The 27,720-nt window shown below is 51.0% G+C and overlaps 1 long non-coding RNA gene across 2 annotated transcripts; it reads left to right on the top strand.

Moving 5' to 3' along the window:
- Positions 1-74: 74 nt before the first annotated feature.
- LOC116761285 lies at positions 75-19,355 on the top strand. Of its 2 annotated transcripts, none has more exons than XR_004351938.1 (3): positions 75-448; positions 13,010-13,140; positions 18,881-19,355. It is a non-coding gene; the product is annotated as an uncharacterized LOC116761285 (long non-coding RNA). The 2 variants fall into 2 exon arrangements; XR_004351939.1 differs by having other exon boundaries at positions 79-167.
- The last annotated feature ends 8,365 nt before the right edge of the window (positions 19,356-27,720 follow it).

The raw sequence follows: 27,720 nt of genomic DNA on the forward strand, positions 1-27,720 counted from the left end.
CTGCCCCGCCCCGCCCCGCCCAGGTCCGGTGGCCGCAGCCCCTCCCCCCTTTGGCTCGGCCCTTCCCACCGAGTCGGCCGGCCTTGACTTCCCGCCATCCTCCCCGTTTCCTCCCAGCAGTCCTGGGGTCTTTCCAGTCAGTCATCTTCGGCTGCTTTCGTCCCGGAGTAAGTGGAGGCCTCGCCCTTCCGATTGTCCCCTGGTTTCCGTCCTTCTCGAGCCCCCTGCTTTGGGAGACCCCTTCCCCGGTGGTCGGGGCCGAGGTCCCTTAACCCAAGGCCGGCTGCCCGCAGAATGAGGGCTCTTCTTGAGCTTTGGCCTCGATTTAAAGAGGAGCTGCCTGGCCTTATGTCTCCCTGGGGCGGCTCCTTGCAAACCTTCGCTCGTGAAGCACACTAGCACTCGGCACGTCATGCGGAGCAGGAGGAATTAGAAGCTCGCCGTCCAGGTGGGAAGATCGGTCGGAAGCTTATGGGAGTAATTCTCAGATACCACCGCTGAGTAGTAATATGTCTGAGGGCCGGGAAGTCCGGGAGTGCTTCCTGGACTTGAGGTTCAGATGGCCCAGAGGAGAAGACAAAGCCTGTAGCCTGGCTTCTGTTCTTGCCTCTACTCCCCATCACCCGCGCTCTTGCCCTTCGACTCTGCCCACTGCTACCTCTTTGAAGCTCCAGTGCCAGAGTGCTTAGGGTGTTTCTCCCCCGCTCAGAAATGTCCCGCAAATGATAAATGTTGGCGAGGATGTGGAGAAAAGGGAACCCTCCTCCACTGTTGGGGGGAATGTAAGTTGGTGCAGCCACTATGGAAAGCAGTATGGAGGTTCCTTAAAAAAATTAAAAAGAGAACTACCCAGCAATTCCACTCCTGGGTATTTATCCAAAGAAAATGAAAGCACCACTTGAAAATATATTTGCGCCCCTGTGTTCATTGCAGCATTATTTACAGCAGCCAAGATATGGAAACAGCATAAGTGTCCATCAATAGATGAAGGGATAAAGATGTGTATATACACAATGGAATATTACTCAGCCATAAAAAAGAATGAAATCTTGCCACTTGCAGCAACATGGATGGACCTAGAGGGTATTATGTGGAGTGAAATAAATCAGAGAGAGAAAGCCAGATACTGTATGATTTCACTTACATGTGGAATCTAAAAAACAAACAAATATAACTAAACAGAAACAGAGTCATAGACACAGAACAAACAGGTGGTTGCCACAGGGAAGCGGGGTAGGGGTAGGAGAGAATTACGCGAGGGAGATTTAAGAGGTACAGACTTTCACTTACGGAATAAATGAGTCATGGGAATTAAATGTACAGTGTGGGGAATATAGTCCATAATTATGTAATATCTTCGTGTGGTGACAGATGGTAACTAGCTTATCATGGTGATCATTTTGAAATGTATAGAAATATCGAATCACTGTGTTATGTATCATGAACTAACACAGTGTTGTAGATCAATTTATACTTCAAAAACAAGCAAACAAACTCAGAAAAAGAGATCAGATTTGTGGTTACCAGAGGTGGGGAGGGGAGAGGAAGGGGAATTGGATGAAAGTAGTCAAAAGGGACAAACTTCCCGTTTTAAGGTAAATAAGTACTAGGGATGTAATGTACAGTATAATACATAATTAACACTGCTGCAAGTTATAAAGAAAAATTGTTAAGAGAATAAATCCTGAGCTCTCATCACAAGGAGAAAATATAAATATTTTTCTATTTCTTTAATGTATGTGTATGAGATGTGGGTATTCACTGAACCCACGGTGGTAATCATTTCATGATGTATGTGATCAAATCACTATGTCGAACACCTTAAATTTATAGACTGCTGCAGGTCAGTTCTATCTCAGTAAAACTGGAAGAGAAAGATTCTTTCTGCAGCTCCCCACATTCAATGAGATAAGTTAAAATTCCTCATCTTGCATCTGTAGGGGACACTCTGCCCTCCCCAGCACCCCAGGTCTGCACCTGGCATGTGGTGTGTGCCCTCTCTGGCTGGCCTGCCTTCCCCGTCTTCACTTGTAGAGATTCTATGGCCCCTTAAACATCCCTTTCCTGTTTCTCACCAGAGGATGAGGAGGTTCCCCCTACTTTTGAAATCCCAAAACCCTTTCGTATTTTTTTCAAAATGAAGTTTCCTTTGGTGGTTTTCTTTTTTTTTTTAATTACAAAAAGAAAACCTGCTCAATTACCGAAACATCAGAAAATACCAATAAGCAAAAAAAAAAACGTAACTCAAAATAACTCACCAGAAACAGCCCGCGTTACCACTTTAAAGTACATATTCTGCTCTGTTTACGATCGTTGTTAGATCTGTCTCAGTGATGCATTCATTCGAAAACACCTTTCGGTATCCTGTTATGTCCTTAGGGCAGGAGGGGGATGAGCGTGTTTCAGGAGGTCAAGGAGAGAGGCTTAAAGGCCAGGGGGGCTTAAAGGAGGGGCCTTTGACCCAAATTGGAAAGCATGCTGCAGAACCCCAGGAAAAGTGGTTGCAATCATGGGAGAATCAGGCAAAGCTGGGGCTGGGGCCGTCTGGGGTCTAGGCTGGAGCTCACAGTTGGGGGAGGCGTGTAGGGAGGTGAAGGTGGGGACGTAACTAGAGGTGCCTCATGGTCCTGGACTCTGCAAGCGGGGGTGAGGGGTCACCGAAGTGTTTATAAGCAGGGAACCTGTGCTTTGAGTAGTTGGGTGGCTGGTGGCAGGGGGCGGTTGGGGTTGAGGGGAGGAGCAGGCAGAGGCTCCTTGAGGACAAGGACCATTGCCTCTATCTCCAGGCCTTGGCTTAGAGCTTTGGGGGGTTAGACTGAAAGGTGAGGTGTATCAGGGCACCTGCAATTGGGGAGCAGGGCAGCAGGAGACGAAGGTGAGCTGGGAACCCGTGGAGGTACGTTAGGAGGCTGTGGAGTAGTTCAGGTGAGAGACCAAGGGGTGGGGCAACGGGGTGGAGGCTGGAGAGAGGGGGGCAAACCAGGAGAGGGGGTAGCGAGGGCAAGATCAGAGTCAGGCCAGCTGGAGCCGAGGAGGATTTCATTCATTTCTTCTTCCAGTGTTTCTGGAGAGCCTGCTCTGTGTCCTATACATACCCGATGCTAAGACGACATGCCCTCTATCTCACCTGGAAGAATCTCAGTGCAGGCCAGACCAGTATAAGCCCCTGGGGTCTTTGCTTGTGGTGTAACCGAGCAGGACCCTATGGGGCCTTCCTGGGACAGGCCTCCCCCATATCCTCTGCTTTAGCTCATCTCTTAAGTACCTAGGGTAATGGTATTTGATGCACATTTCCTGAGTTGTTTTACAGATGCTAAGACCCTCCACCAAAGGGAAGATGTTACCTACTTGATGACGTGAACACAGAGCCCCAGGCCTCCTGGAGCCTAAGGATTGATCAGGTTAACCCCTGTGACACCGCCCTGGTACCTCACCATCAGAGGTCTGTGCACAAGCCGATCACAGGCCCTGCGACTCTTGTCCCTTGCCTGGCTTTAAAAAAGCTTTGCTGAAACCCTTCGAAATCCTTCCTGGAGCTTGGGGTTTTTTTAGGGCGTGAGCCACCCATCTCCTTGTATGGCCCTCCCCTGATAAACCTTTCTCTGCTCCAAACTCCGATGTTTTGGTATGTTTGGCCTCACTGTGCGTCAGGCACAGGAACTCGTGCTAACAGGGGGAGATGTTGCCTAGGAAACAGCAGGGGCTGGGGCGTGTACCCAGGTCTGCCTGAGCTGGGAGAGGCTTCCAGCGAGGGGGACACGTGCAGCTGACTTTGGAAGGTGGGCCAGCAGACAAGGCTGGGGAGGGAACTCCAGGCAGAGGGAACCATGTGGAAAGGCACAGGCACAAAACCACAGGCAGCTCCTGGGGAAACCACCATAGTGGGTGAGACAGGGAAGGAAGGAGGACTGGGAAGGAGCAGCAAAGTTCCCTAAATGTGGCCAATAGTGGCCACGGGAAGAGGAGTTTTGATACTCTTTCCCAGGTCACTGCCCTTGACCCACCGTGGCCAAGGATGGTTGGGGTCCAGCAGGGTGTGGGGTGCTGAGGCCGGAAACCAGACAAGGTCTCATGGTGCTGTTCTCAGCCAGAGTCCACCTGCCTTGGGAGAACAGGTCTAAGGAGAGAAAGGATTTTATCTTTTTTACATTCTCCTCTCCTCTCCCCGCCCCACCTCCTCATTCACAAGCCCAGATGGGAGGAGTTGAGCAAACATTTAAGCTTATAAAAGAAACTCCTTCTAAGGGTAATTGTGAGCACTGACTGAGGTCATCCACCTGCCACTGGAGTGCCCAGGGAATGTTGGCTACTGTTACTATTACTGTTACTGTTTACCCTCAAGAAACCATTGGTGGGAGAGGGCTATGGTGAAACATCAGATTACGTACAATCGAGGAGTCCTGAGAATGTGAGTGAGGAGATCTGAATTCTGTTCTTGATCCCACCCTTTGGTTTATTCTGGACAAGCCACCTCCTCTCTCTGGGCCTGTACAGTGACATTTTGAATTAGGAGATATCAGGTCCCCTCTGTTGTGTGGTGCCCTGAGCCTCCGCCCCAAAGTGTGTTTGTTAGAGGCCTTTAGTCCTACAGGCAGCCAAGAAAGGGAGCAACGGAAAAAATATGGTTTTGCTTTAACTGGAACGGGAAAATCTGGGTAAGCCCCTGAGTCAGAGATCACATGAAGGCAGTGAGGCCTTCCAGGCTGTGTGGTGATGGAGTGGGAGAACTTTTCCTCCCTTCCCTCAGGGCATCCTGTTTCTGGAAAAACCCCTGCTCTGGCTGAGGGTTCACGCTGGCTCTTGTGCCCCACCTGGTGGTAAGATTTGAACACAGGGCTAGGGAGCTGAGGACTGGCCACACCCGTCTTCCTGGGCCCGGTCTTGCTTCCTGCTATGGGAGGCGGCTGGAGAACCCACTCTCATGGGCCACTAAGGCCTCCCAGCTGCCACACTGGTGGCCATTTCTCCTTGCCATGACCCTGCTGAACAGCCCTTCTTTCTGGACACCTCTCCCTTGCTGTCCCTGGGGTTGTACCACCCACCTTGGTTCACTCCCTTCCCTTCTAGAAACGTCTTTTCTGCGCCTCTTACTAAGCTCAAATGTCACTACTCCGTGAAGCCTTGAACACTCGGTCTTTTCCTCCACGGATTACCTTGTTTGGATCTCTCCTGTGTGACTCATTGGGCTTCATCGTAATCTCTCCTGTGTATACGTTTTGGAGGCGAGCTCCTCTAAATACACGTGCATTTGGTTAGTTTCTGTGTTCTCCAAGCATCCAGTCCCTTGCTGGCCCATAGGAGCCCTCTGCAAACTTGTGAAAAAACTGCCAGGGAGTGGCTCTCCCTCAGGCATGGCTCCTCTGTCCTCTGCTCCCCTCTTTCCCTGGATGTGCATCCCACCTTGTTCCTCCCACCATTTTTCTTTTGCGCTTAAATTCATCATGATATCTGAGGGCCTGTAGAGCATTTCCCTAACCCTAATGTCCCCGCAAATATGCCCACATCCTAACCCCCCAAATCCGTGAAGATACTACCTTCCATGGCAAAAGGGATTTTGCACGTGTGATTACGTTACGATCTTGAGATGGGGAGGCTATCGTGGCATGTACTCATGGGCCCAGTGTAATCCCACGAGTCCTTAGAAGAAGAGGCAGGCGCGTCAGAGCCAGAGAGGGAGACGTGGAGGCGGAGGCCGAGATGGGAAGGACGCAGGCCCGCAGCCAAGGAATGCAGGCAGCTCCAGAGGTGGCAAGGAAGCAGATTCTCCCCTTGAGCTGCCAGAGGGAGCAAATGTCATCCTGCCGACTCATTTTGGGCTTCTGACCTGCAGAATTGTAAAGTCATGTGTGCTGATTTTAAGCCACTAAATTTGTGGTAATTTGTCACAGAGTCAATAGTATACGAATAGACATCTCAAAATAAACATCAAGATCAGACTTCATAATCTCCGAGGGGCTCCCTACACAAGAAGCCGCCTGCCCTTCTCCTTGCCCACACCCTCCGGTCAGCCCCGAACCCTCCTCTCACCTGGGATTCCTCTGCTCCTGCTGGTCCCACACCTGCTCACTGAATGTGCTTCCTGCTTCCTTGTACTGTTCCCGTCACCGGTAGGAGGTGCCACCGAGGCTGTCCAACTTAAAAATGAAGAAGCAAGCCCAAGGCAGGAGAGACTGATTTATTTTGTTTCTTATTTTTTTCTCTGTTCAAATGACAGGGTATTATTGGATTGTTGGTGTCTTTAAAAATTTTTTTATCTTTTCCAAGAAAGTTTATTTATTTATTAATTGAAATATAGTTGATTTACAGTGTTGTGTTAGTTTCCCAGGTAGGTTATCATAAAATATTGAGTAGAGTTCCCTGTGCTCTACAGTAGATCCTTGTTGGTTATCTGTTTTATATATAGTAGTACGTATATGTTAATCCCAACCTCCTAGTTTATCCCTCCCCACCCAAGAGAGAGGGATTTAGAGAAAAGAGCAGACCTCAGGGCTTCTGAGTCCAGCTCCGTGTTGATGGCTCAGCTTTCTCTCCACCTGCTCCACCCAAGATGGGGCCATGTCCTCGAAGCCCTTCCTCAGTCCAAACAACTGTCCCATCCTCCTACCCGCGTTCCTGTCATTCACTCATCCAGTCTGCACGCATCACTGGACCGACTGCCTTGCCATGTCACTGGGCTTGGGCTTCCTTGGGCTGCCCTACCCCCACCATAACTTCTTTTCAGTGTGTTGAACACACGCGTAGTCCTTGTGGAGACCACCCACGCAGAGTATGGAGTTTATGAAGATTTCACGGAGAACTGGATGAGGGGTGACAGCTTGCATGCCAGAGAACACCATTCTCAAAATGCTTTTTGGATCTTTCTTCAAACTTCCATTCTGTGCAGCCACGCCTGCCTGGTCTCCTGCACCCCTGCCAAGCCCCTGCCAGCCTCTGGCCCTCGCCCTCCGCTTCATGGGGAGCAACGTAGCTCTCACTCGGCATCTCCAGTCTGCATCCTCCACTTCCCACTACCCCAGCTCAGCAAAACAAATCATATTTCTCAGGATCTGTCCACTTCAGGAGATTGGGTGGGGGGTGACGAAGAGTTGTAAGCAACTAATTTTTTTTTATTAATTAATTTATTTTTGGCTGCATTGGGTCTTCATTTCTGTGCGAGGGCTTTCTCTAGTTGCGGCGAGCGGGGGCCACTCTTCATCGCGGTGCGCGGGCCTCTCACTGTCGCGGCCTCTCTTGTTGCGGAGCACAGGCTCCAGACGCGCAGGCTCAGTAGTTGTGGTGCACGGGCCTAGTTGCTCCGCGGCATGTGGGATCTTCCCAGACCAGGGCTTGAACCCGTGTCCCCTGCATTGGCAGGCAGATTCTCAACCACTGCGCCACCAGGGAAGCCCCGGTAACTAATATTTAATATCGTCTTTTTGTTGTAACTCCTAAAGCTTTGCTTCGCGCATTTTTCCTGCTCGAAAACCTCTTGGGCTCCACTTACTGCTAAATTGTTTGCCATCACACTTATCACCTTCTAACAGAGGAAAGAATTTTCTTAGTATGTGTATTGTTTATAATCTGCCTCCTTCCGCCGGAATGTAAGCTCCTCCAGAGCAGGGACTGTGACTGTCTTGTTCTCAGAAGTATCCCAAGGGCCTTGAACAGTACCCGACACACAGCAGGTGCACGGTAAATACTTTCTGAATGTGTGAAAGGCTCATGTCCTAATTCTAAGCTCATCATAAAGGCCCTCTGCTCTCTTGTCATAACCTATAGTATTTACAATCCTGTTCCCTCTCTTGGGACACCGCATGCACACCCACACCTATGGCTGGGTTCCCGCCGCCTCTTCCCTCTGCCCCAGTCCCTGGCCCATCCTTTTCTCTTCTCCCCCATAAGCAGCCCCCATCTTTGAGGCCAGCTCGGCCCCTGCGTTTCCCGAATCCTCGATCATCCCAGTTTGTGCTGGCCCTCCCTCTCAGCGCTCCTGTAGCAGTTTCTTTCTGAGTCACCCACTAGACTCTGATCAGACGTTGTCCTGGATGGTAATTTCATGTGTGTGTGGTTTTTTTTTTGGCTGAGCCGCAAGGCATGCGGATCTTAGTTCCCTGACCAGGGATCGAACCCGTGCCCCGTGCAGTGGAAGCACGGAGTCCTAACTACTCAACTGCTAGGGAATTCCCAGTAATTTCATGTTTCATGCATCTTTTAAAAAAAATGTCCCCCAATAGGTGATCAGCTCCTGTAGTACCCACAATAGGAACTCTGCAGACACTAGGTGAAAAAATAAGCCCAAAGAACGAACACTTGGATGGGCACAACTGCTATGTGTAAACCCGTTTAATCCTCAAACGGCCCTCTGAGGTTGAGAGTCTTACTATGTCCATTTCACACATGGGGAAATGGAGGCCACATTAATTCACTTGCTGGGAAGCAGCGGAGCCGGGATTTGAGCCCAGGTGATCTGGCTCCAGGACCCGGGTGCTGAACCACCTCTGCATGGCGTAAATGGCTGTGTTAACATGGGTGTTCTCTCCGTCTTTCTTGTCCTTTGGTTGTGGAGGTGGGTGAAGGGACTGCAGGTGACACCCGAGGGGTTGTGCCATCTTGAAGGTGCCCCCAGCAAGCTGAGCGTCTGAGTCTTAGGGGCCAAAGACAAGTGGAGAGTTTGCGTCTTGGTCCTGCCTTTGCTGGAGCCTGTCCTTCTGAGGCTCCCTTTTCACAGCTGCGGAGCCGGGAGGGTGACTGCTTTTCCTCCACCATGGGGAATGGGGATGGCTGCTGACCTCTGTTCTGGGTGATGGTTCTAGATTCCCGGGGGGTGGGGGGATTAGAGGCTGGACACAGGGCACCTCCTAGATGAGGTGTGTGTGTGTGTGTGTGTGTGTGTGTGTGTGTGTGTGTAGCACACCTGGGATCTTTGTGTGTGTGTGTTCAGGCACATATGGGCAGGTGAAATGTAGTTAAGATGAACATGAAGGTAAGAAACTGTGGCTGGTGTCCCCCTGGGGCCTGTGGGAAGGGTTCAGAAAGAGGGGATATCACCGTGGAGTACTGCCTGCAGAGAGATGGAGTCTGGACCCCGTGGTGGGGCACAGGAGGCCCCGGTAAGCCAACCTCTGCTGATGCCCATCACCCGTTCCCCCCTTCTGGCAACTTATATGCTTTAGCCATTTTGTACTGCTCTTTTTGTCTTTTTTCCTTCTCTCTCTTTCCTACTAACTCTTTTATTTTGGAATAATTTTAGGTTTACAGAAAAGTTGCAAAGATAGTACAGCTTCCCCCCAATGTCAACATCTGAAAAAAAACGTGGTTTATTTGTCAAAACTAAGTACAGTACTATTAACTAAACTGCAGATATTCAGATTTCACCTGTTTTTCCACTAATGTCCTCTTCCTGTCCCAGAGTCCAATCAAGATCCCACATTGATTTAGCACTTTGAATTCGTTTTAATTCTCTGAACGCCCTGGGCTCATTCCCGCCTCTCTTCCTTTGACTCTGTCATTCTCTTAGTCTACAGTAAATTTCCTGTTCCCAGCAATACTCCTATTCATCCTGCAGCAACCCCTCTTTCAGTCAGGGATAATATGGGGAGTGGTGGTAGGAGTGGGGCTTTGGGATCTGGCTGTTAGCAGTTTAAGTGGGGAGAATTTCCACTGCTCCTTCCGTACTCAGGATCTCTTTGACTCTCATTTGTTTTTTTATGATAAATTTATTTGTTTATTTTTGGCTGTGTTGGGCCTTCATTGCTGCGCACAGGCTTTCTCTAGTTGCTGCGAGTGGGGCTACTCTTCATTGCAGTGCATGGGCTTCTCACTGCGGTGGTTTCTCTTGTTGCAGAGTGCAGGCTCTAGGCACGCGGGCTTCCATAATTGTGGCGCATGGGCTCAGTAGTTGTGGCTCGTGGGCTCTAGAGCACAGGCTCAGTAGTCGTGGCGCACGGGCTTAGTTGCTCTACGGCATGTGGGATCTTCCCGGACCAGGGCTCGAACCTGTGTCCCCTGCCTTGGCAGGCGGATTCTTAACCGCTGCGCCACCAGTGAGGTGCCGCTCTCATTTGGTTTTTATGTAACCTTTATGCAGCTCCAAGCAGATGCTGGTGCGTGCTGTTGCTCACTCCCCGCTCCCCCAGCCATGGCTACTCGAGGTGCTGCGTCTGCAGGTGACCTTCACAGGACCCTGCAGACGGCTGAAGGCAGAGCTGGCACAGAGCTCAGGCCCCTCACGTCTGGGAGTTTCAGCGGCTCCTCTGTCCTTCGTGATTATCCGCCTCTATGTTCTTCCGCTGTCCGGTCTGGGAGTGCTTTGGTGTAACACTAGGCTCGGTTTGGTGGGTAGTGGGTTTCCTGTGGTTTCTCGGCAGGCTGCACATTTAGATAAGGTTGCATCATCCTTTTATTGATTTATTTATAAAGTCCCCTTTGGGGACTTTCTTCAGGATGCTGCAGCCTAGGCTGTCGCTGGTGTCCCTGCAACCCTTCCACGTACCTCTGCCAAGCAGACCAGGAAACCCCCCAGAATGTTGGACCCCTGGGCTCCCTGACTCCACCCACCTCCGGGGGCTTCGGCGGGGGGCCCCCCTCCCCCACCCCCCTCCTCTCTGCTCCTGAGTCCCCTGCTTGGGATGGTCTTCTTCACCCCCATCCTTTAACTCTCCACGCAGCATGAGATTTGTATTGTCTCCCGTATTTAACTTCTGTGTAGATCATTCATTTACATGATTGAGAAATAAAGATATAAAAGTGTAGAGAGGGAAGAGTGTATCTCCTGGAAATTGTTATAGGTTGAGAGAATATTTAGGACTCCCCTCAACCCAGTACAGCATGAGGGCCTTGTCTGGGTCCTGATCCAAATGAACCAATTATTTAAAAAAAAAAAAAAAAGTTTGTAGGCAATTAGGGAAATTTAAATATAAACTAAGTATTAGATGATAGTAAGAAACTATTTTTAAGTTTATTAGGTGTGATGATGGAGTTGTGGTATACTTCTGAAAACCCCCTGTCTCTTAGAGCTACATACTGAAGTTTTTAAAGCTAGAGTGATACGATGTGTGGGATTTGCTGTACATTTTCAGTCCTTTCCCAAAAGGTGGGGAGATAAATGAAACTAGAAGGCAAAACGGTGGTAACTGTTGATGCTGGGTGACGGGTAGAAGGATTCACTAGACTATTTTCTCTCTAGTTTTGTGTGTGTTTGAACACTTCTGTAATGACACAGAATATCACCATCCAGCCTTGTCCCCCATCAGCCTGGTTCTCCTCCAATAACGAATGCTGGTTTTATGTATCCTTTATGCAAATACTAATACATATACTTACTCACTCCTCCCTCCCTCCCCTTTTAAGTACCTTGCTACTGGTGCATTTGCTTTTCCCCCACTTTATTATAAGTGCTAGGCAGAATAGTGGCCCCTGAAATGTCTACACCCTAATCCCTGGAGGCTGTGAATGTGTTGCTTTACATGGTAAAAGGGACTTTGAGATGGGGAGGTGATCCTGAATTATCCAGGTGGACCCAGTCTAGTCATGGGGATCTTTAAAATCAGAGTCTTCGCTGGCTGTGGTCAGGGGAAGGTGTGAGTAAAGGTCAGAGAGACATGGCAAAGCCGGCTTTGAAGCCGAAGGAAGGGGCCACATACTGAGGGCTGAGTATGGCCTCCTGAAGCTGGAAAAGGCAAAGAAATGAATTCTCCGCTGGAGCCTCCAGAAGGGAGGCGGTCCTGCTGGCACCTCGATTTTAGCTCGCACTTCTGACCTACACAGATGTTATATAAACGTGTGTTTAGGTCTGTGCTGATTTGTTAAGCAGCAATAGGAAACAATGGCATTCTATCTTGGAGCTATTTCTGTGTCAGGGCAGAGGTGGCAGAAGCACCAGCCTGGAGTCTGACAGATCCGGGCTTGAGTCCCAGCTCTGCCACGTTCGCTGTGCAATTTTGGGCGAGTTCCATCCCTTCTCTGGGCCTGTCTCCTTGTCTGTAAAAAGGCGATAAAAGCACCTGTCTCACAGGGGTGCTCTGAGGGTTAAATCCTACAATGCATCCAAAACATTCAGCACAGTGTCTGGCACATAGTAAATGCTCAAAAAAAAGACAGCTGTGAATAACACTATTAACACTATAATTATTAGTACAAGGCGCTCTCCCTGGGTTCTCCAGGCCCCATTGTCCTGTCTTTTGACTCCTTATAAACCTGGGAGGCGGCCCGTAAATTAGCCCTTGTTTCTGCAGCAAACACCCTCTCTTGCCTGGGTCTGGCATGCTTGCTTCCCTTTGTGTGGGAGCCCTATTTCCCTAGAAGGTACTCAGCAGCCTGAGGGCCGGGCTCTGTTCCGACCGCTTGGTGATGGATATTAGGGTTGCAAACTGCTTGAATGATTGATCCATTAGCAGGCAGCTTCCAGAGATGGTTCTCTTCTTCCCAGACTCAAGGTTCCCTCCTTCCCACACCAAGGACAGGTCAAGGGCAATGTCAGACCCAGGCAGGCCAGGCTCCCATGCTGCTTCCACATGGCACAGACCCTGAGAGTGATGGGAACCTCCTGGATCCCTCTCACGGTTCCCAGCAGCCAGCTTTTGCACGAGCTTGCCGCTTTCTGAGGCCGGCCACTTACTGTCGGGTAGTTCTGGTTATTACAACAGTTTCCTCCCCACCTGTGACCCCTGTCCCTGTTCTGCCCTCTGGGGCCACCTGGAAAGGGTCTGCTTCCCTTTCTGCCTTTTAGATGAGTGACAGGTGGCAGAAGGAGTGCAGGCTTGGGAGGCAGAGCCTTGGGGTCCAGTCTCAGCTCTGCCACTGACATGCTGGGTGGCCTTGGGATTATGTGAGTCTGTGAGTCTTTTTTGAACCCTGTTTTCTTCCTTCCTCCCTTCCTTCCTCCCATCCTTCCTTCCTCCCATCCTTTCTTCCTTCCTTCCTTCCTTCCTTCCTTCCTTCCTTCCTTCCTTCCTTCCTTCCTTCCTTCCTTCCTTCCTTTCTTCCTCTCTCCCTCCCTCCCTCCCTTCCTTCCTTCCCTCCCTCCCTGCAGTGGCAGCACGGAGTCTTAACCCCTGGACCACCAGAGAAGTCCAGAATCCTGTTTTAATAATCTGTCAAAACGGAGCGCAATACCCACCTTTCAGGATCATTGTGGGACCCTGTGGAAAACACCCCCGTCTAGTAAGTGCTGTGTCCCTTCCCTCCACTCCAGGCCACTCCTGGGCTCCTTAACTGCTCCCTGGGGAGGAGGTTTGGAGGCGGCCCCACCCCTCTCTGCTACTCTGGCAGGGATGGGCCAGCCTCCAGGGTTGGCCAGCAGTAATGCCTGGAGTCTTTCTTCTGCTGCGGGACAGCCTCTGCCTCAGTCCTTCCCTGCCTTCTCTGGGCTTCGGCTTCCCAGCTGGGAAGAGGAGAGGTCTCCTGTTTGCGGGGAGCATCGTCCTATCTCACTGCTGAGACGGAGGCCCGGCCAACCCCTCCCTCGCCTCTTCTCTGGCCTCACTGTGCCTGGGGGCGCGGAAACTCCCCTCTCCTCTGCCACAATCCCACAGATGCTAACGCTCCCGCTGGGCATAGAAACACGCCTTATTTTTAGTTCTGGCCCTGGTCCGTCACACTGTACCCCTCCCTGCGTGAACTTGTCCAGATCTGCCTAGAACCACAGGAATGCTCTCGGTCAGTACATTTACATGGGCTCCGTTCATATTTCCCTCTCTAGTGGCCCCGGTTGCTTGTACGCAATCTGTTTCTGCCACAGACACTCTCCAGTGTGCCTCCCAACTCCTTCCCCATCTCCTGTACCCGCCCCCTGCCCCTCCCTCCAGAAGAGAGGAACAGTCCCAGGAAAACCCCAGAGCTGGAAGGGACAAAGGAAGACAGCCGTGTGTTGATGCACGCCCCGCCCCATGCACGCGTGCACACACTGTGTTCTGCTTTCCATGGCACGGGGTTGGCCGTGGCTGGATCAGCTCAGTTCTCTGAGGCAAAGTGGTTAACCGAGGTATTGCGACACTTTCCCCCTCAATTTAAATTTATGACCAACAAACAAACAAGCACCCGCTCTGGGGACAGAGTCAAAAGCCGGCCCTGACGCAGAGCGGCAGGCTTCAAAGCTGAGGCAGGCGGCGTCTCCCAGGGCCCGCAGAGAACACTCCCGCGTTCCAAGAACCTTTAGCAGGAATCCCACTGTCAGCGTAGCCCCTGCTGGGGATTGCTCCACTTCTGATTCTAGGCGGGAAGCTCCTTGCGAACATGGGACATTTTGTTCTCAACTTTTAAAATCTCCAGCTCCTCAGGGTTAAACCCCAATTCCTCAGGGCCTGTGGTATGATGCCCACACCTTAACGGTGCATCTGGTCCCCACTCACCCTCCCCCAACACGCACACCCTGGACACTAGGATGTTTCTTTTTAAAATATATATATATATTTATTTATTTTTGGCTGCATTGGGTCTTCGTTGCTGTGCGCGGGCTTTCTCTGGTTGCGGTGAGCGGGGGCTACTCTTTGTTGCAGTGCACGGGCTTCTCATTGCGGTGGCTTCACTTGTTGCGGAGCACAGGCTGTAGGCGCGCGAGCTTCAGTAGTTGCAGCACGCGGGCTTTATTAATTGTGGCTCGCGGGCTCTAGAACGCAGGCCCAGTAGTTGTGGCCCACGGGCTCAGTTGCTCCGCGGCATGTGGGATCTTCCTGGACCAGGGCTCAAACCCATGTGGCCCACATTGGCAGATGGGTTCTTTTTTTTTAGAGTTCTTTCATATATATTTTAAATATACATGTGCAATACATTAAAATATATAGAGATGTGTGAATATATATTTATATATATATGTAAATATATATATATATATATGTATCTCACAGAGGGCATACATATGCACACTCACATGTCCGTGCACATACCCCAGCAGGACCCATCTATACGTAAACCAGATGCAGTCCATATCAGGCCAACTCGGGCACAAATGAGAGCCCTCACTTAGCAGATTGCAGACCGCAACTGCATTGGAGTAACCGTTCAGTTTCTTCTACCAAGTGTAAGGCCATTTAGAAATACACTGAGAAGACCTCCTTTGGGTGTGTGGCAGAGCCCAGGGCCCCTCTGGCAGTGCACAGTTTGCCTGAGTAAGGACTGCAGGATTGAGATGTGAAGGAGCTATCAGGGAGGAGGGATTTGTGTTGTTTTGGGTCCTGAAACTAATAAGCAAACATCCGTAGAATGACTTTAGCTCCAGGAACAATGCACTAGTGTCAGAATCCTTACTGATCTCAGCTTTAAGCAATTTTTAGGCAGAAGCGAAGAGAAGTGTGTGTTGCTGCCACTCGTCACCATTCAGCTTGACCCAGAGAACCGGGCACAGCTTTTAGGGGTGGATAAGTTCAAAGGTCAATCAGGCAGACTTGTAAGATAAAAAGAAGTTACTTAAAATGGAAGGACTTGAAAGCAACATAAGAGGGGACAGGTACTGGTCTGGGTTTATAAATGTTCCAAGAAGCCAAACCTTGTCTATGGCACCATTTGCAGCAATATTATTAATAGTCATCATGACATATTTATATACACAAAAATAGAGCAAAGCTATTCTAGAAGAGGAGGTGAAAGTGAAGGTGAGGGTCTCTGTGCAGCCCAAATGTCGGCACACTTCAGGAAGCTTCAGAGCCAACAAAGACTGAGAGGCACGTATTCCTGCAGTATATAGCCAGCAAGGGGACATGCATGTTCCCTTCTTCTTCCCCCTGTGTATGACTGTACATTTCCCCACCTTTCCCCCCTGTAATACATATCCATGCACACTTTAAAAGAGTGACAGGTGGATTCTTAACCACCGTGTCACCAGGGAAGTCCCTAGGGTGTTGCTTGAAACTGGTGGGCACACTGCCCCTCCAACCTGGCCTCCTGCTGTTCCTTCAGCTGGATCCCTCTCCCCCAGGGTCCTTCCTTCTTTGGGCCTTGCTCCAAAGGACCCTTATCAGAGATGGCTCCTTGGCTGGATGTATGGCACAGCCCTGCCCACTCCATGCGTCCCTGTCGTCTCCCCTGCTTTGCTCCCTCTGTTGACTTTATCACCAGCTGACATGGTATATGTTGATTTTCTGGTCTTTGTCTCCACCCGCTTGAATGTGAACTTCTTGGGGGCCGTGGCTAGTCCTTACGTTTGCCGCTGTATCTCCAGGGCCTAGATGGTGTCCACGGTGGGTGCTGATACTTATTTGTTGAAAGGGAAGCGAGGGCTCAGTATGTGTGGATGGATGAGTGACTTGTAGTGGAAGCCTCTCAGGACAGCTGGGCCCCTGGATAAGGGACCATCCAGGGAGGGAGAGCTGGGCCCGTGTGGCATCCGCCTACCCAAGAGGGCTGAGTGACCACCTGCTAGCAAAGGCAGGACACACAGAGAGGGGAGGGCTGGTGTGTGTGGGCTCCCCAGAAGGCTGTGTCAGGCGTGGCCAGGGACGAGGGGTCCCTGGTCGGCAGCCAGCCCTTGCAGCCCTTCCCTTCCTGTCCAGTGAGTCAGCCAGGCCCAGAAATGTGCTAGGGAAGTGGCCCTCTCAGGAGTACAGCAGGGCTAAGGGTCAACAAAACAAGAACCTGCTAAACTGCCCTCCCACTCTGCCCATCAGAAGGAAGCAACCCGCTCGCATCTCCATTGCAGACTGCTGGCCCCCAGAAAGTGAGAGAATGCATCCCCGGTGTTTCGGCCCCCAGCCTGTGGTCCTCTGTGATGCCCCCGAGGAAACGAATGCAAAGCCTCTCCTGCCTGCTGATGCTTGTCTCCTGGTCCCTTGATTTCTGGAGTTCAGGCTGGAAGGGGAGGGGGAGCTGCCTGTTTGGACCCTTCTGCTTCTGGCTTTCTTCAGTTGTTGTCTTGTTTCCCCCTCCCCTTCTCCCCTTCTTGAGGGTCTCATCACACAGATTGTTTCCGGTTCAGTATCTGTCGCCCCCTCTAGACTGCAGGTCCTTTGTGTTCATTCGCTGCTGTGTCCTCAGTGTGTGACAACCTGTTTGTAAATGAACGACTATGTGAATGAAGGAGGAAGGAAGGAATTTTGTCCCTTTGGGCTGGTCAGAGAGGCTTTGACAAATGTAGGTGCTTAATAAGCAGGGGCAGCAGGGTGCCCCTCGTGATCACGCCAGCTGGTCCGGACCTCTCCCGCGTGGGGCTGTGCTCTGGAGAAAGTCCTGCTGAGGCAGCCCAGGTAGCCCTGGGGCTCTGGGGACAGGGTAGAGGGCCTGGTGGATAACACTTTTTCCTCAGGTCCACACAACTCACACCTATAGCACTTTCCAGCAATAGAAAGGCCAAGGAGAAAGGCTTCCCGTATTATGTAAGGCAGAGCCTGAAACTGGATTGGGAGAGGAAAGTGCGGGGGCTACTGGGGTACATGCCCCTCTTTCTTTTTACTCCTGCCTGCGTGCTTCTCTGTTGTGGGACCAGAAAAAGGCAGGGGGGATGAGAAGGACACAGAAGTCTTCTCCTCATCTTTTATTCACATATTCAGTGAATATTTATGGGCCGACTATGTGCCTGACAGTACAATTGAGCCCAGGACGGAGAGCTGAGTAGACTCAATCCCCAGCCCCAGGGAGCTCACAGCTGGACAGGGAGACAGACAGGTAAACGGTCCCAGGACAAGGCCATAGCGGCTCTGGTGGGCTCTGTGTAGGGATGCTGTGGGGACAGAAGAGATACTCTGAGTGTGGGACTTGGTGCAGTCTGCATGGAGGAGGTGCCATCAGAAAAAGGCCTTGAAGGATGAATAGGAGTTTGACATGTAAAGAAAGGGAGGGGGTGGGGAAGGGAGAGAGTACATTACAAGCAGAGGGAGTAGCAGCTGGCAAGGCGGGGAGTTGGGGACGGGCTCTGTCGGTCTGGGGTAAGGGGCTTGGGCGTCAGGGTGGTGAGAGAGGGGACCGGGGTCGGAGGGAGAAAGTGTGGCCAGAGCACCTGCTACTCCAGGCTGAGAACTTGGGCTTGCTCCCGAGAGTGGCGGGCGGGGGTGAATCTAGGCCTCACCCTGGTGTGCTGGTTATTTTCTGTTTACCTCCCTCTGCCAACCCTCTCTAACCTGCTCTGACCTTGTACACTGCTTCACCCGGCCTCCTGGACCATCTGTTTGGAGGGCAGGAGGAGACCGAAGTTGGGGTATTTATCGTCCGGTATCTCAAATTTCCTTTAAGACTCTCTCCCTCCCCACCCTCTCTCTGCCCTTTTGCTTTGGGTGCGGTTGATCCGGCTCTGTAATTCAGCCTCATTGGCCAAAGCCACGGTGGATCACCAAAGCCACAGTGATGAGTTTGGGGAGGGATTTGGGCTCCACCCAGGGCCAGTGAGACTTCAGCTGCGGTTTCTGCGGGAGAGGTAGGGGTTCCTCCCTGATGAGCTTGAACCTGGATGCACAAACCCTGGAACCACGGTCTCCATTTGTCATCACACGTGGCCTGAGGAAGACAGCTGCTGAGAAATGGAGAGAATTCAGGTCTTTGAGGTCCCAGGCAGGCTGCACTGAAAGGCAGCCCAGCCTGACCCCTGGACCTTTCAGTTAAGTGAGCTCCTATTTCCTATTTTGTTTTTGTCACCCCTCCTTTTTTTTTTGTCACTTGCAGCTGAGAGAGTCCTACATGAAGCAATGGTCATCATCAAATTTTGCCTTACATTCTAGTTCTTTTGGAGATGGTGCCTCAGGTAGAAAGTACCGTGGGATTCAGTCAGAACGTCACAGTCCTCCACCATGGCTTCCCCTTCCATCTCGAGCCCGCGTTTGTAAAACAGCACTAACTACACCTGCCTGCTCTGAAGGAAAAGTGAGAAAAGGAAAGGCAGACTCTAGGGCGGTTTTCAAGCTTTAGTTATTGTCCTTAGAGTTTACGTTCCTTGAGGGCAGACACTGAGGTGGTGTTTTTGTTTGTTCTGTCCGTCCCACAGAGACTGCCACAGTCCCTCAAAGAAACCGGATGTTCTGCGTGCATATACTCCCCATACGGTAATGACCAGGAGATCACAGAGATGGAGCGTCAAGCCCAGGCAGGCGAGGACTCAGGAGCCTGTGTGCCGACCCTGCTGAGGACAGCAGTGAAGCCTCTTTGCTCTGAGGTGAGGAAGACGCAGCAGAGGACGATCCTGGCCCCAGGACCAGCTCTGTCACTGACCTGATGGGTGACTTGAGGTCACTTCAGCCCGCGGGCCTCAGTTTCCACATCATTCATATGGGGCCGAGCCTCACCTGCAGGGATCAGCGGGTTCTATGTTGAAGAGCACACGTGGCCCCCCCAGCGCCCTTGCTGCTTGCTGCGTGGAGCCGTGGAGCCACAGGGCGGCCTGGGGAGTGAGAAAGCTGGGGGGCTGGAGGGCCCTCAGCCCCTCCATCCACCTGGGTTCTTTGATTCCTGGGGTGTGAGGGTTTTTTTTTTTTTTTTTTGATGTGGACCGTTTTTAAAGTCGTTATTGAATTTGTTACAATATTGCTTCTGTTTTATGTTTTGGTTTTTTTGGCCGTGAGGCATGGGATATTAGCTCCCCGACCAGGGATCAAGCCCACACCCTCTGCACTGGAAGGCAAAGTCTTAACCACTGGACCGCCAGGGAAGTCCCAGGGTGTGAGGTTTTGCAGACAGGCCTGTTCTCCCCAGGACGGGGCAGGAAGCTGAGACACTGAGGGGTTAGAGATTGCTCAAGGCCGTGCGGCAGCGTCAGGACTCACGCACCAGCTGGCCCAGCACAGGCCTCTGCCCACCTGTCTGGACAGCAGGTGCCCCCCAGGGCTGCCCACGGACAGCTGTGCTCTATAAGTTCCGAGGGGTGGGCTCAGGGCCCTGCTGGCCTGGCCACTCTGAGGTGGCCTTGCTGCGGCCTGGCTGGTGAGGGCGCTGGAGGCCCAGGTTCCCTGCGGTTTCCTCGGGGTGGTGGTGCAGCCAGCGGTCCTGCGAGAGGTGGGGACTCCTAGGGGAGGCGCAGCTGCTGTCTGTTTTGCTGGGCCTGGGCCCTGAGTGGCTCTTCCGGCCATTGTGCTCTGGGTCATGAACAGAGACCAGGATGCCTCTGTAGCCTTTGTAGTGGACGCAACACCCTGTACTTCCCGGCATGGCAAGGAGGCCCTGGAGTGTGGTCACTTACGGGATGCCTTCCAGACCTGCTTTCCTCCCCTTCCCCTGGACTCCATCCTCCTCCAGAGGACATGACCCTCTTCGTGGTGGAGGCCTCTGGCCACTCAGCTCTCCCCATGACGGGCAGCCTTGGGCCCAGATGTCCTTGGGTCCCAGCCACACAACAGATCAACAGCACAGTGAAAATTTTCTGACTTAAGGGCTTTACACACTAATCTTGTGAACAGTTCCACGAAATTGTCGCTGTAGTTACCACTCCTTCCCGTTAAAATGAAGGAACCTGAGGCTTAGAGAGGTCCAGTAACCCCCCCGCAGGACACAGCAGCAGTGTTCGTATCTGCCCGCCATTCTGCCCTCTAGTTAAGCCTAGTACTTTGTGTTTTAGAGGTGGGTAAGGATGAAACAGAGTCACTCATTCATAATTCATTTTTTTAAATAATAAACTTTTAATTTTAGAACAATTTTAGATTCACAGAATTACTGCACAGACGTAGTACAGAGAATTCCCGTACACCCAATGCCCAGTTTCCCCTATTATTGACATCTAACATTAATGTGGTACACACGTCACTATTAATGAACCAATATCAATACCTTATTTTTTTTTTTTTTTCTTTTTTTTTTTCTTTATGCGTTACGCGGGCCTCTCACTGCTGTGGCCTCTCCCGTTGCGGAGGACAGGCTCCGGACGCGCAGGCCCAGCGGCCATGGCTCACGGGCCCAGCCGCTCCGCGGCACGTGGGATCCTCCCAGACCGGGGCACGAACCCGCGTCCCCTGCATCGGCAGGCGGACTCTCAACCACTGCGCCACCAGGGAAGCCCAATACCTTATTTTTAAGTGAGGTCCACAGTTTATTCAGGATTCTTTATTTTTCCCCTAATGTTCCTTTTCCATTACAGGATCCCATCCTGGATCCCACGTTACCTTTAGTCATCCTGTCTCCTTGGGCTTCTCTTGGCTGTGACAGTGTTTCAGACTTGCCTTGTTTTTGATGGCCTTGACAATTGGGAGGAATTTTGCAGAATGTTCCTTAATTGGGATTTGTCTGATGTTTTTCTCATGATTGGGCTGGGGTTATGGGTTTTGGGGAGGAAGATCACAGAGGTCAAGTCCCACGTTCATTACATGTCGAGGGTATGTTCTATCACTATGACCTATGATGTTGGTGTTGACCTTGATCACCTGGCCGAGGCGGTGTTTGTAGCTGTGGAGTTCCTCTTCCTTTCCAGTACTTACAGTACTTGAGTTATGCTTTGGGCACTAGGAGGAGAAGCAGCTGGTGACTCTCCTGGGACCAGGGAGAGGGAGAGAGGGCAGAGCAGGGTGATGATAGGTCTCGTGGAACAGAAAGGGAATTTGCACCTAGCCAGGAGGAGAAGCAGGTGGCCTTCCAGGCAGGCTTGATGTAAGAGAAGAGAGACTAGGTCCAGGATGTGGGCGAGAGCAGCCACTCGGCCGGGCTCAGCTGTAGGAGGGCGTCTAGGAATTCCCTGGAGAGCCGGGCGAGAGGAGCTTCAGCCCTGGACTCCTGTCTCATTTTCGTGGACTTCATCTCCCAACAAAGTGAGCTGCAGTCATCACAGAGACACGCCCACGGACCTGAAAGAAGTCGCTGCTGTTCGTCTGTAAGCTGCCCCCTATCTCCCCACTAGACCGCTCTGCCTGAGAGTTCAGGATACGTGAATGTTTGTTATAAATCCTGGAATTATTCTGCGGATCAGCACCGTTAGATTGCACTATCCTTTGGGGTCGAAAGTGTAAACTTTGCAAGTAAATGTTTAAAGTAGACCACAAGTTCCATAACCTTGCTTGGGGCATTTCTTCATTTTATAAAATATATGTACCGGTAATCTCAAAAGATGGAAGTGGCCTGGGCCTTCTTATGTGACCTCAGAGAGACCCTGCATCCTTCAACTTCAGGAGACTGGTGAGGGAAGGGGACTGGGGGGCCAGCTGGACCATGGCAGAGCTGGACTCGGTGGTCGAATCCTGTGTTTACGTTTGTCTGTCTGCTCAGAGCGTGAGCTAAACGGGTGACACAGAATTTGGATAGTGGATCTGAGAGACTTTGGTCACAATTTTTTTTTTTTTTTTGGCTGCGCCATGTGGCTTGTAGGATCTTAGTTCCGCGACCAGGGATTGAACCTGCTGTAGCGACAGCGCGGAGCCCTAACAATTGGGCCGCCAGGGAATTCCCGAGATGCTTTGGTTTGAAGTGGCATCTGTGATTTTCAGTGCAGCTCCTAACATCTGTCACTGTGCCTGGCGTCACACAGAGAGGAATACCTGTGGATGTCTGGGGGTCTAGGAGGTGCGTGTTAAATGCAAATACCCCTAGGATAGGAAATGACTTTAGTTGTTGGCAACTAACACAGCAGCGGAGGGCAATCAGCTTCTTGAGAAGAGCAAGGTCCTGTGAGAGTGGGACCCAGGACAGAAGTGTGGAGAAGTGCGGAGGGCAGGGGTGCGAGAGCAGGGGTAGGGGAGACACGGCAGGGGGTGGTGGTGGAAGGGAGGCGCCAAGCGCCTTCACAGGTCTGTGGGAAGCGGCCCTGGTGACATCCTGTTTATAGCCGAGTGACCTCAGATGAGTCACCCCCGTGATTCAGTTTCCCCACTTCTCTGTGACATGGGGAAGGTCAGCTGGTCAGGAGGGGACTTTTTTCCTCATCTTCCCGTCACACACTTGGTGCCACCACCGCGGCCGCCATCGGCTAGCAGAATGCGCCACATGCAGGAGCACAGGGGGCTCTGGGCTGAGGGCTTGGCATCCATTACACCTGACTTCACTCTCACAACCCTGGGACACGGGTGCTGTTCCTGCCTTGGCTTTACAGATGGGGAAACTGAGCCTTCCAGAAATTGAATAACACACCCAATGTCACGCGCCAGGGATGCGTGGGTGAAGGGCCGCCACAGCTAGGTCAATCCTGGTCAGGGGTGCGCACACTTTTTCTACAAAAAGTAACTATTTTAGGCTTTGTGTGTGACATAGAGTCTTCTGTCCTCCTCCTCCCTGTCTCTCTTTCTTCATCCGTTTAAAAACATACAAACCAGGGCTTCCCTGGTGGCGCAGTGGTTGAGAGTCCGCCTGCTGATGCGGGGGACACGGGTTCGTGCCCCGGTCTGGGAAGATCCCACATGCCCGTGAGCCATGGCCGCTGAGCCTGCGCGTCCGGAGCCTGTGCTCTGCAACGGGAGAGGCCACAACAGTGAGAGGCCCGCGTACCGCAAAAAACAAAACAAAACATACAAACCATTTTCAGCTAATGAGCTGTACACAGACAGGCCGCTGGCTGGATTTGGCCTTCAGGCCATAGTTTACTGACCCCTGTTAACAGGTAAACAGAGACGCAAGTTGCCGCAGAATGGCACCTCTTTCCAGCTTTCAGAGGGGACGTCAAATCCACTCAGAGACTCCGGGCCTGAGAGGGTGGCAGGGTTACCTGTCTGGTCCAGGTGGATGCCGGCTTCTCTGAAGATCTAGTGGGATGTGGGCACCAGGGTCTCTCTGCCCCTCATACCTGTCCCTCCATCTGCCCAGCCTCCCCTCTGCTCCCTGCTCACTGGGGCTGGGCCCCTCTTCCTCCTCAGCACCCATCTCGCTTTCTTTTCTCCTGGGACTTCTGCTCTCGGTTGGGTAAGGCCAGCCGAGAGGATCCACAGATCCACAGCTACTTGTCCCCAAGCCTTTTTGCCAGACTGCCTTGGTGGCTGGTGTGGAGTGAGAGGTGCTGAGGCAGGGCGGGGAGAGAAGGCCTGGGGGTGGGGTGCTGCAGCCAGAGGGAGGAATGCCCCAGCCCGGGCAGGAAACTGGGAAACCTCTTTGTTCCTAAGGCGTCTCAGAGTCAAGGAGGTTTGGGAAAGGAAGCTCTGGTGTAAACACAGGCGATGATGTTTGTGTGCAGGGCAGGGCACCAGCCCGTGTGAGCCTGTGCAGAGGCAGCTTGGGGAGCGCTGGGGTCCCTGTTCTGGGCAGCGTAGAAAAGGGTTAAGCCAGGCCCACGTGTGGGCTCAAGTCCTGACACCACCATTGACCCACTTTGTGACCTGGTCCGGATCCTCAGCCTCTCCTCATCTATTAAGTGGGAATAGCAATACCCAGCTCAGTAGGTATCCTAAAGCTTACAAAGTATTAACACCAGTATCCATCCAGTGCTTCCTACATGCCAGGCCCCGTTCCACGGACTTCGTCTACACAGTTGATCTTCACTATTTGTGGATTCTGTATTTGCGAACTCGCCTACTTGCTAAAATTTATTTGCAATCCCCCGAATCATTACTCAGAGTACTTTGCAGTCTTTCGAGAGTGTGTGCAGAGCAGTGACAACTGTCGGTTGCTGGACACTCATGTTCCCAGCTGAACAGGGAGTAGCTCAGCCATCTTGCTTCAGCTCAGTCTCTCCTGTTCACAGTCTATTTGGTGCCACGTTTGTGCTTTCTGTTGGTGATTTCGCTGTTTAAAATGCCCCCCAAGCACAGCGCTGAAGTGCTAAGGTTCCCACACACAAGAAGGCTGGGACATGCCTTGTGGAGAAAGTACCTGTGTTATACCAACTTTGTTCAGGCCTGAGCTGTAGTGCTGTTGGCCGTGAGGTCAATGTTAATGAAGCAACAATTTATATTAAATAAAGTGTCTTTAGGGAATTACCTGGTGGTCCAGTGTTGGGACTCCAAGCTTCCACTGCAGGGGGCACGGGTTCGGTCCCTGGTTGGGGAACTAGGATCTCGCAAGACGTGTGGCGAGGCCAAAAAAAAAAAAAAGTGTCTTTAAGCAGAAACACACATAAAACAAGCTAACATATTGACTGGATGATGAAAATGTGACCGCTCGTGGGAACCTTGCCCTCCCTGATTCCGCCCCCGCCCCCTCCCCCCGGGAACACTGGTTCAATATTCTCTAATTCAGTGTCCATAGTGACCTCATAGGACATCACTACCTAGAATGACAAGAATCAACTGTACTAACTCGTTTCGTCATCACAACAACTCTTTGGGGCAGAGTCTCGTTATCCTCTGTATTTTGCTGATGAGGGCATGGCGGCACAGAGAGGTTGCCTAATTTGTCTGAGGTCACACAGGTCTAGGTGGCAGAGTTGGGATCAAAGCCAGGTAGTCCCTTCTGAATTAGGTAAAGCAAGATGCAGAGAACCTCAGGCAGTGCCCGCACATAATGTGTGCTCATCAGGCCTCTGCCATGTGGTACCACTCTGGCCGTGGTGTTGAAGGTCTCTAATGCCCATTCTGCTCTGATATTCTAAGGCTTTGTGATTTCTGCCAGTCCTTGCAAGCCTGCCCAGCACTGTAGGAGTGGGCTAGGTCTGCAGGGTGGGGGGTTATAGCTTCAGGAGTGGAAATTGCGACGGACAGGCTGTGGGTATGGGAGGAAGGATGCTGGGGGGCAAGTGTCGAGGGCTCAGGTGGTGTCCCTGAGGAGCCCGGGGGGAAGCCTGCTGTCCCCTCTCATGGTGCCTTCCTCTCTCCCTCCCTCCCTCCTCTCCTCCTTTTCTTCCTCCCTCCTATCCTTCCTTCCTCCCTCCCTCCCTCCCTCCCTCCCTCCCTCCTTCCCTCCCTCCCTTCCTTCCTTCCTTCTTCCTCCCTCCCATCCTTCCTCCCTCCCATCCTTCCTTCCTTCCTTCCTCCCTCCCTCCCTTCCTCCCTCCCTCCCTCCCTCCCTTCCTTCCTTCCTCCCTCCCTCCCTCCCTTCCTTCCTTCCTTCCTTCCTTCCTCCCTCCCTCCCTCCCTCCCTCTTCTCCTTCCTTCTTTTATTTTTTGAATTTTATTTTATTTATTTATTTAAACAGCAGGTTCTTATTAGTTATCTATTTTATACATATTACTGTATACGTGTCAATCCCAATCTCCCAGTTCATCCCACCACCCCCACCCCCCTGCCGCTTTCCCCCCTTGGTGTCCATACATTTGTTCTCTACATGTCTGTCTCTATTTCTGCCCTGCAAACCAGTTCCTCTGTACCATTTTTCTAGGTTCCACATGTATGCATTAATATACGATATTTGTTTTTCTCTTTCTGACTTAATTCACTCCGTATGACAGTCTCTAGATCCATCCATGTCTCTACAAGTGACCCAATTTCATTCCTTTTTATGGCTGAGTAATATTCCATTGTATATATGTGCCACATCTTCTTTATCCATTCTTCTGTCGATGGACACTTAGGTTGCTTCCGTGTCCTGGCTATTGTAAAGAGTGCTGCAGTGAACATTGTGGTACATGACTCTTTGTTGTTCTTGTTTTTTAACATCTTTATTGGAGTATAATTGCTTTACAATGGTGTGTTAGTTTCTGCTTTATAACTAAGTGAATCAGCTATACGTATACATATATCACCATATCTCTTCCCTCTTGCGTCTCCCTCCCACCCTCCCTATCCCACCCCTCTAGGTGGTCACAAAGCACCGAGCTGATCTCCCTGTGCTATGTGGCTGCTTCCCACTAGCTATCTATTTTACATTTGGTAGTGTATATATGTCCATGCCACTCTCTCACTTCGTCCCAGCTTACCCTTCCCCCTCCCCGTGTTCTCAAGTCCATTCTCTACATCTGCATCTTTATTCCTGTCCTGCCCCTAGGTTCATCAGAACCATTTTTTTTTAGATTCCATATATATGTGTTAGCATACGGTATTTGTTTTTCTCTTTCTGACTTACTTCACTCTGTATGACAAACTCTAGGTCCATCCACCTCACCACAAATAACTCAATTTCATTTATTTTTTGGCTGAGTAATATTCCATTGTATACATGTGCCACATCTTCTTCATCCATTCATCTGTCGATGGACTCTTACGTTGCTTCCATGTCCTGGCTATTGTAAATAGAGCTGCAGTGAACATTGTGGTACATGACTCTTTTTGAATTATGGTTTTCTCAGGGTATATGCCCAGTAGTGGGACTGCTGGGTCATATGGTAATTCTATTTTTAGTTTTTTAAGGAACCTCCATACTGTTCTCCATAGTGGCTGTATCAACTTACATTCCCACCAACAGTGCAAGAGGGTTCCTTTTCCTCCACACCCTCTCCAGCATTTGTTGGTTGTAGATTTTCTGATGATGCCCATTCTAACTGGTGTGAGGTGATACCTCATTGTAGTTTTGATTTGCATTTCTCTAATAATTAGTGATGTTGAGCAGCTTTTCATGTGCCCCTTGGCCATCTGTATGTTTTCTTTGGAGAAATGTCTATTTAGGTCTTCTGCCCATTTTTGGATTGGGTTGTTTGATTTTTTAATATTGAGCTGCATGAGCTGTTTATATATTTTGGAGATTAATCCTTTGTCCGTTGATTCGTTTGCAAATATTTTCTCCCATTCTGAGGGTTGTCTTTTCGTCTTGTTTGTAGTTTCCTTTGCTTTGCAAAAGCTTTTAAGTCATTGGGTCCCATTTGTTTATTTTTGTTTTTATTTCCATTACTCTAGGAGGTGGATCAAAAAAGATCTTGCTGTCATTTATGTCAGAGAGTGTTCTTCCTATGTTTACCTCTAAGACTTTTATAGTGTCTGGTCTTACATCTAGGTCTCTAATCCATGTTGAGTTTATTTTTGTGTATGGTGTTAGGGAGTATTCTAATTTCATTTTTTACATGTAGCTGTCCAGTTTTCCCAGCACCACTTATTGAAGAGATTGTCTTTTCTCCATTG

This window comes from Phocoena sinus, chromosome 10 (assembly GCF_008692025.1).
Source record: "Phocoena sinus isolate mPhoSin1 chromosome 10, mPhoSin1.pri, whole genome shotgun sequence".
Lineage (NCBI taxonomy): Eukaryota > Metazoa > Chordata > Mammalia > Artiodactyla > Phocoenidae > Phocoena > Phocoena sinus.